The following is a 12,652-nucleotide window of genomic DNA, read 5'->3' as shown; positions in this document are numbered from 1 at the left end:
TTTCTAGAGGTCTACAATTTTAAAATCTCTGTATTAATTAACTGTGAGGTTTTTTCATACACTATAGGCCAAAGAGACATGATGTTTTATTACAAATTTTCTAAGAAAAAACTTCAACAAGCTTAATATAAAATATAAAGATTTGAGTTAGAAATAAGGAAGAGTTTCTATAATAGGTTATATGAATTTCTTCTTTAGAAGATCTTTACATATTATAAATTTGCCTAGAGTCAGGCAAGAACTACCTAACTTCTCAGGGGTTCTTTTAATGTTATATTTTCCTTCAAATATTCATTTAATTTTGATGATTACTTAGGATATATATTCAAGTGGAGTAAATGGAATAAAAATCAATATAAAGAGTAAAAGTATCTCATGATTTTCATGTCATTTGTATTCATAAATTGTTAGATAAGAATACAAATGCCGTTGTTTTGAAGTAAAAACAGTAATATATTAAGCAAGGTCATATTCTTGAAACTGCTGTGCCTTATAAGTAAAATAAAGATTCTCATAAGGCCACATTCACTTGTTTTATTTCAATACTTTATTCCTTCATGTACTTGTCAAAGTAGCACCATCCCTTGCCTTTCCTATTTCCCTTTGACACAAGTGAGCTTGAGCTGAAGTGTGCATACCATATTTCCCCCAAATTAACTTCATACAGAAGTTGGATGGTTGCTTGAATAACCGGCACATGTGGCTGTTACTTTGCATTTTCCTTCTTTATTACATTTTCAGAATCAAAAGGAGATAAGCTCTTACACCAGCTATTGTTATCCATATCAAGGAGACACAAACATAAGATATGTGAACAAAATGAAATTTGAAATGTCAATAGGAGACACACTGTTGTAGGAAAGTACCAGATAATTAAATTTAAGAAAGAACCTAAATTTTGGACTTCTCACAATACCGTGTGATATGGCAGACACAGATAAGAATTTGTACTTAAAAACACATGTAGATATCAACTCGCATTGTCTTTTCTATAATAGAACAAATAGAACAAAGTAAATGTCTGGAAAGACAGTGTAAACCAGATAGTCGTGGTTTAAATGTCAATAGATTGCTTGGGTTATAGTTTTTAAAGTCAGAAAAAGTTACAATAATAGGAGAGTTATGGCAAAAATATTTAATATATTACTAATTTACCTAGATCACCATCAGAAATTATGAACTTTTTGAGGATAGAGGCCTGCTTTTTATTTGCTCCAGGCACAGCACCTGGTTGGTATATCAGAGAGTCTCAGAAACAAATGAACAATTAATACCCATTAAGCCCTCTCACAGAGGCTGCTGGTGAATGGCAGCATTCACAGGCATCTAAGACATTCAGGTGCACTAGCTCATGTGGTACAAAAACCCAGAAACTTATTTTCCAAAATCCAGTTTCTTCTACTTTCCTGTGAATGTTCTAAGCTCTTCTATTATTTCTGCTTCTTCTATTTATGATTCAACAGGTCTGTCTATCCCCTTATCAGGCTGATATAATCTGTTTCTTCCAGTAGCCACATAGAGTTTTATACAGAGAGGATGAAGATATCTTGAGTGCACAGTGGGTGTATTTTTGGGGACATCATCTTGTCCTGATTTTAAATAAAATCTGTAAGAGAATGTCTCCTGTAGCAGACATGGAAGGTTACCTTCCCAACATGTCCTAGCTTTTTCTTTGATGATGGAACCTGAGTCACAAGTAATAACTCATACTTGTCCTCTCAATTTTAGACAATACACTTCCCTTTTGCAAAGGATGGTATAGGGATGGGCATTTGCTGTAGCTCTGGAGGAAGACATTAGGGAAATCCATTGGTAGTTTTCTGGAAGATATTTTCTCTCTTCTCCCCAATCAGATGAGAGAGCTAACTTTAAAAAGAACCCCTTTCTCCTGCATGTTCTCCTTACAGTGACTCTGCCTTCTCTGTTGCCATGGGAGGATATGATGCTTGAGATGCTGCACAAAGTCTGGGAACAGGGGGGCTAGGCCCTGAGACTCCCAGAGAGGCTGACCCAAGGTTTTGATATCAATTATCTACTGAATAAACCTTGGTATTCTCTAGAGTTGGATTTAACAAACAGATATAATAAAGTGACATAACAAATATTAATAATACTTAAGTAAATTTTAGTAAGGTATTCTTTAATTTGCTATTGAGAGTACCTTACTTCATACAAATCCTAATTTGATATCTTCATTCCAGTCTTTTTCCCTGAGGTCCAGCCTCCTATATTTTAACTGCCTAACTGGCTTCTCTTAGAAGTCCAAAGATGACCTCAAACCTAACATATAAAAACAAAATTTGTTTTCTCCTCCCCTACCCGTTTCTGTTGGAGTCTTCCCCATCAGAATAAATGTCTTCACCAAAGTGTTCAAGGAAATCTCTAGGGTAATTATTTTGATGATTCCTTCTCTGTTATTTTCCATATTCAATTCATCAACAAGTCATATAGGTTCTACTTTAAAAACATATCTCAAGTCTATTAACTTCTCAGTAGTGTACAGCCATAAGCCTAATCAAAATTACCAACTCTGGTAGCTGCCTCACCTGGAGTACTGCGATAACTTCTATTGTTCTATCTGCCTGTACTCTTGACATCTAAATATTGTCTTCTATACAGAAACTGGAATAAATTTTTTACAACAGTCAATCATTTTACAGCATTTTCCTATTGAAAACCCTCCAATGGCTGTTCATTACATTTGGCCAAAAATCAAAACTCCATGTCATTTCTCACAAGGCTCTGCATGATTTGATTTCCATCTAAATCTCTGACTTCACATCTCCAAGCATATTTCCTCACTCACTCTACACCAGCCTCTGTTGTTGTGTCTTGTTCTTTATATCTGCAATGCTCTTCCAGGAAACATTATCAAGATGCTTTTCTTCAATGCCTTTGGGATTTTACACAAAGTCATTTTCTCAGTGAGGCCATCTCTGAACAATCTATGTAAATTTCACCCCATGTACATGTTAAGTTCTTGTTTTCTTCTTGGCATATATCATTAGCATACTTTACATTTTATATATGTATATAATATTTATTATATATAATATAAATCTTACTATATATCTTACATTATATTGGAGAAATAGATAATAAACAAGATATCTATGTATCTTGATTTATTGATATAAAGATAACATAGTATATAACATAGATATATTTATCTTGTTTATTGTTTATTTGTTTAATATCTCATTTATTGTCTGTTTCTCCGATATAATGTAAAAAGCATGATGGCAGGGATTTGGCCTATTTTGCTCACTATTGTATCCCCCAGCACCAGGTATAATAACTAACGCATTGTACATTTTGAAAAAAAAATATTTGTTCAGTGAGTGAATTAATAAGTGACTGACTGAATGAGAGAGATGACAGGTTTGATTTCTTGACCGCATAGAATCAACCTCACAGAAGTAAACATTGGTTGAATGAATAAATGGTTTGTAATGGAAAGCAGAACATCCCTCCACAGTTCCATTACCTTTTCACCTGGCAGGATGGTTTATGGGCTGGCTTTTATTGAGGAGTTTTGCCTCTATATTCATGAGAGATACTGGTCTATAGTATTCTTTTCTTGTATTACCTTTGTCTAGTTTTGATATTCATGTAATTCTGTCCTCACAGAATGAGTTAGGATGTATTTCCTCTGCTTCTATCTTCCGGAAGAGATTGTAGGGAACTAGTAATATCTCTTCTTTAAATGTTGAGTAAAATTCACTAGTGAGCCCATCTGAGCTTGGTATAGGCTGGCTTTTTAGGTTTTTTTTTAATATATCCCTAATGTAAAGTAAATAGCAAATGGTAACCACGTATGCAGAGTACCGTAGGCTCAAGTAAGGTTTCATATTCCAGTAAAGAGAGGTAGCAGGGGAAGGTCATGTGTAGCCTCATGGGTTCTTGAAAGGACCTTATATCCTGTCTGGGATAAGGATGTAACTAAAATATAACAAGAGCTGAGTAAAAAAATAGTCTCTTTGATTCAGCCTGAAACTTTATGTGTCTTTTTTTCCCCCACATCTTGAAAAGGTCTAACTAATGTTCTGGGCATAGCCTGCGAGGTCTTTTAGCCAACATGTGACCTCATGAGCCCATCAGCCTCAGAGTACTTCTCCTTTGTGAGAGATGTATCTTTTTTGTCTAGAAAACACACACCATTTTGAATTAAGGTGTACTTGATGAATGCATATTTCTTTTGGAGAGGACACAGACTCATTATAAGAAATGTTCCTCATGCTTAGAAAGGGTGCCTCCTCATTTGTACTGATCATAATGATATAATGCCTTCACAGTGGTGTTTGTCAAAGACTGCTTCCTGGTGCATAAACTGGCTCTAAAAGTTGCAAACAAACAGCAGAATATTTTGAACGATGGAAGCATCTGAAATTTAAGGTGACCATAGTGAAGGACAATATTCATTCAGATATAAGCCCTTTATTGGATGTGAGCCCTTTATTAAAAGAAAGTTTTATTATTTCATGGTCATGCTTCATAAAACTTTAGTATTTTTCAGTTCTGCATCATAACTATCTTTAATAAGAGATATCAGAAACACTGAGGCAATTTTCCACCTGTTTTCTGAGACTGACAATGCTGATGGCATTTTTGGAAAGAAGAAAGATATGTATCTAATCCTTCATGTATATGGAGAACAACTCATCACAGTCCAGAATTCTATTATAGAGAGACATACAAATAGATATATATTCTGTTTCACAAACTAAATTTCAACATACATATCAAATAAATAGATGATTTATATTCCATAACAAAAATATGTAGTTTCAGGACATGAATGAAAAGCCTTTCTTAATGTGGAAAAATATTTTTCCCCTGTCAGGAGAAATGTGATTTTCATTAAACATAAACAAGAATTGCTAGCATTAGAAACCAAATAATCTGTACTTTGTTTTGGAGATATAATTGTTAATTAATAAATATATTTATTTTTAACTTCTGAAGTGTAAATAAAAGGCAAGGATAATTTTCAGTTAGTAAAATATGTTAGCTAAAACACTGCAAAAATTGTAACCATGAAAGAAATTGATGTCACTGTTTCATCAAAAAAAACTACTGACTAATAAAAGAATTTGGGGGAAAACACAATAGATATTTTTAAACTGTCATATGTTCTAAGGCATCAGAGATCTACAAACTAATGGTTTATCAGAGATATACAAAAAGAAAATGGAACAAATGTTACATAGCAATAAAATTATGATGAACACAGAGATTATTTTTATAAGGTCAGCTTTATGCACATAAATCATCTTTGTTATTCACCAGCGACATTTCTTTCAGTAGAAAAACACAAACTTAGATTTTCAGTTTGAATGTACTTCCTAGTTAGAAGAAACTGGTGGGGAAATACTGGCCTGTGTGTTCATAACATAATGGAATCTGATAAAACCAGATAAGTTTTGAATACTAGGTTACATAAAAAGCAGGCAAAACTGCATATAATTTTTATAGTGGTATATAATTTCTCTTTCCTTCTGTTTTTATTTTTCCCTCCTTCAAAGTGTTTTTCTAAAGAAAAGGACAAAGTTGTTGGTAAATAAAAATAGATTAATGAACATTTTCCTAACTACAGTTTATTGGATGAATACCGTTTGAAATTGCTTCTTTTGTTGATTTAAATAGATTAAATAGAGGGAACATTTGGTACCCAAAATAAACTTGAAGCACACTGATCATAAACCAATTTATAAAGTCCTATTCAAGACACTAAATTATGAAACAGAATTTCCTTACATTTATACTCAGAATTAACCAGCAGTATATAATAAGTCCCAAAATTTTTAGAATTAACAGTCCTAAAAGAACATAAAGAATTTGTTATCACATCTTCTACTTGGAATGTGCCCATTAACATGAAGGGGGTTCATGAGCAATGGTGATCAGGGTGACAATTCTGTCCCCAGAGAGGCACTTTCTTGGATGCCATCAGATAGTGGTCATTTCTCCTTCTATGTAACATAAAAACAACCACTAACCCCAAATGATTAGTCTGATTATTCTATGTATTCAGCTGCCATCTTGAAGGGGAGTCATTTTAGAAAGAATATATTCTTCTTTCTTAGATTCTCCCTTGCTTACAGTTAAATAACAAAATCGTATAATAACTTATCACCTAGAAAATTGTGATAGTGTTCATATTTCAGAAATTTAGGTTTATTATACTAAGTATAGTTTTAATACTTATGTATGAATATGTGAGAATTGGGATGTAATACAGTGGAGTAGTTCTTCATTGTTAAACAGAACTGTATTATGATTTTTCACAAAAGATAAATAGCTGTCTTTTAAAAAAAATCAAGAATAAATTTCAACATTCTCTTCTCAGAATATTGCATTATGTCATTCGTTGTTCCTTCCTACAATTTCAGTAAGTTTCCTTTTGGTTCTCGGTATACAATGTGTCTTGTAATGGTATATATTTACTTTAAATCCACACTTGATGCAACTTTCTTTTTTCTCACTTTAGCATCTTGAACTTATTTTCTTACAAGATTATGTCACAAACTGCAAACAACTGCGGTTTTGTTGCTCTTTCCACCTTCCTGTTAATTCTTTTTCTATTGTGGGACCCAAATTTGAGACCAAGTCTCTAACGAAGTGACCATACCCAGGATTATTTTTGTTATGTTTCTATTTAAATACCTTAGAATAATGTTTATTTTTAACATTAGCATATTGTCAACTTGTCAGCTATTGTGAACCAAAAACTCCATCTAATTTTCTGTATATTTGATAGCAAATTATAATTCATCTTTATGTGTGTTTCTTCCATGAATATAAACATTTAATGTATTTTCCATTCAGTTAAATTCTATTCTTCATTGTTTTCTAATTTGTAATTATCTAAACTAATTTGTAATTTTTATTTGTAAATAGACACATTAGGTTTTTGTTGTTGAGTTGTAGGATTTCTTAATATATTCTGGATATTAAATCCTCATCATAATAACTAAAAAATAACAATTTACAAGATCAATGACCAAGAAGCAAGAGAAAAAATCTCATAATGCTATATAAAATGCATGTTTTATTCACTTTTCGGTAGGCATATTATACTTCAGCCAATAGGTTAATAAATAAAATACATTGTGGTATTTGTGCCATAAAAAAATAAACAAAACAGGCATACTGCAATGGTAAATATACCACTGTGTTGCTAGGGTGCTCTGTATTTTTAATTTCTTGATAAATTGTCCAGGGAATTAAAAACCATCACAGGTATGTAAGGGCTGTAATTGTTTTGAGAAGTTTTAAAATCTAAGATGTAATAAAGGGATTTATACAAATTTCTTAATAATTCTCTTGGCAATTTGTCTTGGTGGTTGGTCTGAATCTAGACGCTATTAAGATTTGCCCTAGATAAAGGCACACTCGATACAGTATATATTCTCTGTATTTTGATGAAACTGTGGTTGTAAATATTTAGGTCTGAAAACTATTATTCTTGGATTCACTGAATGAAAAGGACAGTATCATTAATTGATTATTGCTAAGGACCAAACTTTGTACTGGCACATCTTTATGTATCAAATTTTTGAAATTTTAATGATGTCAGAGAGGTGCCCTTTTAACAGCTAGTTAAGTTCCCTAAGATATAGAAACTTTACACTGCCTTGATTCTTTACTTTTGCAGTTATCTGAACTCTTACATTGCTATTCTTCTTAGCAATAACTTCAAACGTGAAATTTTTATGTTCCCTTAAGATTATCCTTTTAGTTCTTCTTGAACCATCATCAGATGTAACCTATTGCATTTTCAATATGTGTATTCAGACATTTATATGTGTACACATGTAAATGACTATCCTGTTCTAATATCCTGGAATAGTGTGAAAAATTTATAAACAATTTAGGGCTAAACCTTCACACCGTCTTTGTGCCAAGTACACATAGTAAATGTAGAATGGTTAAGCTAGGGATCCTAGAGGAGGTTGTTAGGATAATTGGAATAAGTTCTTGCCAGATAGTTTATGATCATTGACAACTTAATATAGAAAATGCATTCCAATGTGTAGAAATGGGACACTTAATCACTGGAAAATGTAATTAAGAAAAATCTCATGATAAGACAAGATGCCTTTGAGGCCTGGGCTGTGAGGTATTTGATTCCATAATGGCCACATTGGAGCCACTCTGGTATTACTTACGTCTGGCTATACGGATCAAATTTCTCAGGCAATTCATCTTATCTAATACGTAAATTTATGAATTTATTTGTTCCTTCCACTTAAGATGATGGAAAATCTTAAAAGAGTTAAAACAGTGGATTATATTAATTTGAGGGCAATGTTGAAAACAGTAAGAATCAAGTAGGCTGAAATGAAGAGTAGGATTACTGACTGAAAAAAAAAACTCGGAAGAAGAAAATTTAGACAAAAATACGATTAAAGTTAGTGAATAAACAAGATTTTGGTGGGTCTTATTATTTATATATTTGTTCCTTGTTAATAGTCTACCTCTCTACTAGAAGGTAGTCTCCATGAGGACAGGGGCCTGTACAAGACGGTTTGAAGAATAACTGACATTGTAGATGTTTAATAAAATCATTGAAGAAACAAAGGTAGGAACTCAGGCTGCATGATGGATAAGATTTGTTGGATCAGGGAAGTATAGGAGACAAAAATAGATTGATTGGAAACTTAAGTGTAGGAAATATTATCAAACAAGTTTATATGTGAGTATAACTATGATATAGCATCAGTTATAAATTTTGAGGTATCACTTCTACGCTTTGGGGTAACAAAACCGTTTAGAAAATTCACACAAGGCTGCGAGACCATACCATCATCCTCTTCTTAAGCCCAGGTTTTTATAGTAGCTTTCAGAAGCTGCCAAATAGAGATTCAGGTAACTCAACACAGGCATTGACCATTTCTGCCCTAAGACACTTCTGGGAATGTTGCCAAAACTCATCCTTTGCTCTTGTTTCTTGAAAATGGAACGGAAAGGAGGGGTGCTTGCTATTGAAAAATTCCTCTAAACAACTTTCTTCAATAAAAGATGAAACATTATTTTTTCCCAATCTTATTCACCTGTCTCTCCAGTAGAATTTCTAGAGTTAAAAGGGATTTTAGAAACTTACATGATGACCTTCTGTACTTCAAACTAACTAGTAATGGAGATTTAGACTTTTATTTCACTGAAAATTACAGTTGATGAAGAATTATGGGCCATTTTTCCAGGATGCCTTTCTAACTTCTTGCTTCTTATACCATAGATTAGCCTAGTAATGAGATATATCAGATCAAAAAGAGCTATATATTGCAGGTCTTCAATTTGAGTGTAGTAGTTTTTCTTCACTTTGAATGTAGAATTTTTATCATGAGCAAACAGTTCTATTTTTTCCATCTCTAAAAATTGTTTTTAAGGTTAAATGGAAGTGATGGGGGCTCTACTTAGGGCTACTAAGACCTCCTTAAAATCAGAAGAATAGAGGAAAAAGACAGATACCTCCTTTTTTTGCACCTTCTTCTCTGGGTTATTCACATTCCTAGCCCTCCATCCCTAGGCATGGATGCCACCTGTTCCCTTCAACTATCCAAATTTAAGAAACAGAAGATAAATGAGAAATCATAAAATACAAAATACTAAAATTCAAATACAACAAAATATTCTTTGTGTCCTAATGTCTGGGCTAAAAGTAACAAAATTTGCATAATGCTGACTACATAGTAGGTATTCAATAAATATTTCATAAATTAAATGAACAACTGTGCACACAAAGGCAGCAAATTTGTAAATTTGGTTCACTTGATGCTGAATTTTCAGAAAGAAACAAAGGGTAGAATTCCTTAGAAAGTGGAACTTAATAAAGAGTAAGGAGTTAATCCACTCAGAGAAAAAGCCATTGGTAGAAGGCCAAAGATTCATTAGCTCTCCCTTCACTCCATTAGTTGGCACTCACTGAGTTAGCATGCATGCTCGCTCACTATCTCTCCTTACCATTTCCTCTACACAGCTGCTTTCTAAATGGATATGTAACAGCATAGTTACCTATTCATTTTAAAAGAATTAAGGCTGGTCGTGGTGGCTCTCGCCTGTAATCTCAGAACTCTGGGAGGCCAAGGTGGTGGATCACCTGAGGTCAGGAGTTTTTGACCAGCCTGGCCAACATGGAGAAACCCCATCTCTACTAAAAGTACAAAATTAGCTGGGCATGGTGGCTCACGCCTGTAATCCCAGCTACTCAGGAGGCTGAGGCAGGAGAATCATTTGAACCTGGGAGTTGGAGGTTGCAGTGAGCCAGGATCATGCCATTGCACTCCAGCCTGCGCAACATGAGCAAAACTCCCGTCTCAAAAAAAAAAAAAAAAAAAAAAGAAAGAAACAAACAAAACAACACAAAAAAAACACAAAAACAAACAAACCATTGAATACACCTGTTCTTCTGGATTATAAACCTACCATTTATGAGCAAATTTTCTTTTTAATAGCTAGTTCAATGCTGTTGGCCACTCATACTTGAGATCCTTTTGCCTTTCATTCTCTAAATCTACCCAGCATCTCTCCCCTCCATCTCCCTCTCCCCCCCCCCGGCTCAGGGGAATACTGTTCATGCTATAACCCCACTCTCTCTGTGTTTTAGAAAAATATCCTACCCTCTCTTTTAATTTCTCATTTATTTATAAGCAAATTTACTTTCCTTTAGCATTTATATTCAAAGTAAATATATAATGTAATATTTTTGGTCTAATTGGCTTAATTTTGACGATCATATAGTATTGTTTTCAATGATTCTTCCCTTCAATTTCTAGTCTCATAACTTACGTAATTTTACTATAATGTTGTGGATTTCATAAAATTGAATCTGGGCATGAAACAGCATTTATAGCATTCTTTATATTTGAAAATAAGTTTTGAGTCACAAATATTTAACTTCTAAATGAAACTTTTGAAACACAACCCAATTAAAGTAGTGTCTGTCCATAATCTAAATACAATCTTCAAAACTAGCTGAAAACAAAAGAATTTTTGATACATAAAATGATTCTTATGAATGCAGAAACAATTTAAATTATTCCAGTCTTTTCAGGACATATTTAGTTTACAAAGTAAGTTAACCTACAAACCTAAGATTTTGACCATTTTCCCTTTTTAGACCTTGTCTCCATGGAGTCAGCTATGTAGGAAGCAAAAATTAATTTTATGGGTCAAACATTCTCTGTAGTCTTTCTACTAGAACTAATGTAGATTTTTGCTGTCTTTCAGTGCCTGAGGTAATCACGACATTCCGTCTTTTCGTGGTTCAGAAGACAGTTCTTTGTCCCCTAACTCTCATTTGAGTGTATACTTACTTTAGAGTTTGGTATATTAAATTGGCAAACATGTCTTACTTGCCGCACTGAGAAAATATTCTTATTAAGATTAGATAATATGGAAATATTCATTTATGAAAAAATGGAAAAATCTCAGCCCAAAGAATTCAATTTAGTTGTATTAATAAAGTATCTTCTGAAAGTAAGACACTCACGTAATTCATTTAAATGGAAACCATAACAAAAAGATAGGTTGAAATTCTTTAAAAAGTGTTGTTTATTAGATATATAAAATATTAAAGATAGACTTGTTATTTTCAAAGCTTTGTAAAACTAAAGATTCAAATATGAAAATACTAATGAATGATACAAATTATAAATTTAATACCTTTTACCATTATAACTATCATTCATTGTTTGGCAACTTGGAAAAAGCTTTTAAATAACAGACATCCATATCCTTAATTAACACTAAATATTAAAATTTTAATTTAAGATATTTAAAACTCATATTAAAGGCGACATAAACAACCTAGAATGCTTTGTGCAGCCAAGTAATGAAAACATGTAGAAAAAAATTAAAATTAAAATTTAACTTGATTTTGGTGTTGTTATTTTTCATATCAGTTATACATCTAGTTTTACAATGCTTTTCTGCCAGTTGTTTCCTTGCTCTCATTTTGTAGAGCAGTGGTTATTACACTTTGGAGTACATTATAATCACCTAATATGTATATTTTAAATGCTGGTCCTAGGGCCTACTCCCAAAGATTCTGACTTAAGTCTGGCATGGAACTCAGAACATGTATTTTTGTAGGTTGGCTTTAGACCACATTTTGAGATGTTTCTCAAAATAGTTGTAGGACAGAAGATGAAAATGTTCCTAAAAGACATTAATGTAGAAGAGAACAAAATGGAAATATTTTAAGATCTGTATGGTAAGAATCATACTGCAAGGACATTAGGCACCTGCCCTTCATTGTAAAATGATTAAAATATCCAATGTAAATTAGTACTGTGGCAATTATTTCCTAGAAAACTGAAGTACTATCAATACTGGGTATATGCATTTCCAGAACCACTTTGTTTAAAAAGAAATCCACGTAAAGAAATAATGATAATTTGAAAAAAGTGTTTCAACAATAACAACTGTGATCCTACACTGTGGTATCTTACTGCAAGAGATAGGAGAAAGTTCTAGTACTGAAATAATTTATACCTAAAAGGTGAAAAATATTATGATCCAGTATCGCATAAGCCTATAGGTACATCTACTTAATAAATAGGTTAATTTTATAGGAATATGTAGTTGGTGTATTTCTATGTATTTTCGTATTGGCGATCCACTGTAGCAAACTTCCTCAGGGAAAAGA

At 32.8% G+C, this 12,652-nt stretch overlaps 1 protein-coding gene across 1 annotated transcript in view; it reads right to left on the bottom strand.

Moving 5' to 3' along the window:
• The window catches only part of SYT1 (synaptotagmin 1), a 577,710-nt gene that overhangs the window by 453,466 nt on the left and 111,592 nt on the right, over window positions 1-12,652 (bottom strand). The window lies entirely within an intron of this gene.

Source organism: Gorilla gorilla, chromosome 10, assembly GCF_029281585.2.
Source record: "Gorilla gorilla gorilla isolate KB3781 chromosome 10, NHGRI_mGorGor1-v2.1_pri, whole genome shotgun sequence".
Classification (NCBI taxonomy): Eukaryota; Metazoa; Chordata; class Mammalia; order Primates; family Hominidae; genus Gorilla; species Gorilla gorilla.
The sequence above is the reverse complement of the archived record's forward strand: the minus strand, read 5'-3'. Positions and strand labels throughout refer to the sequence as shown.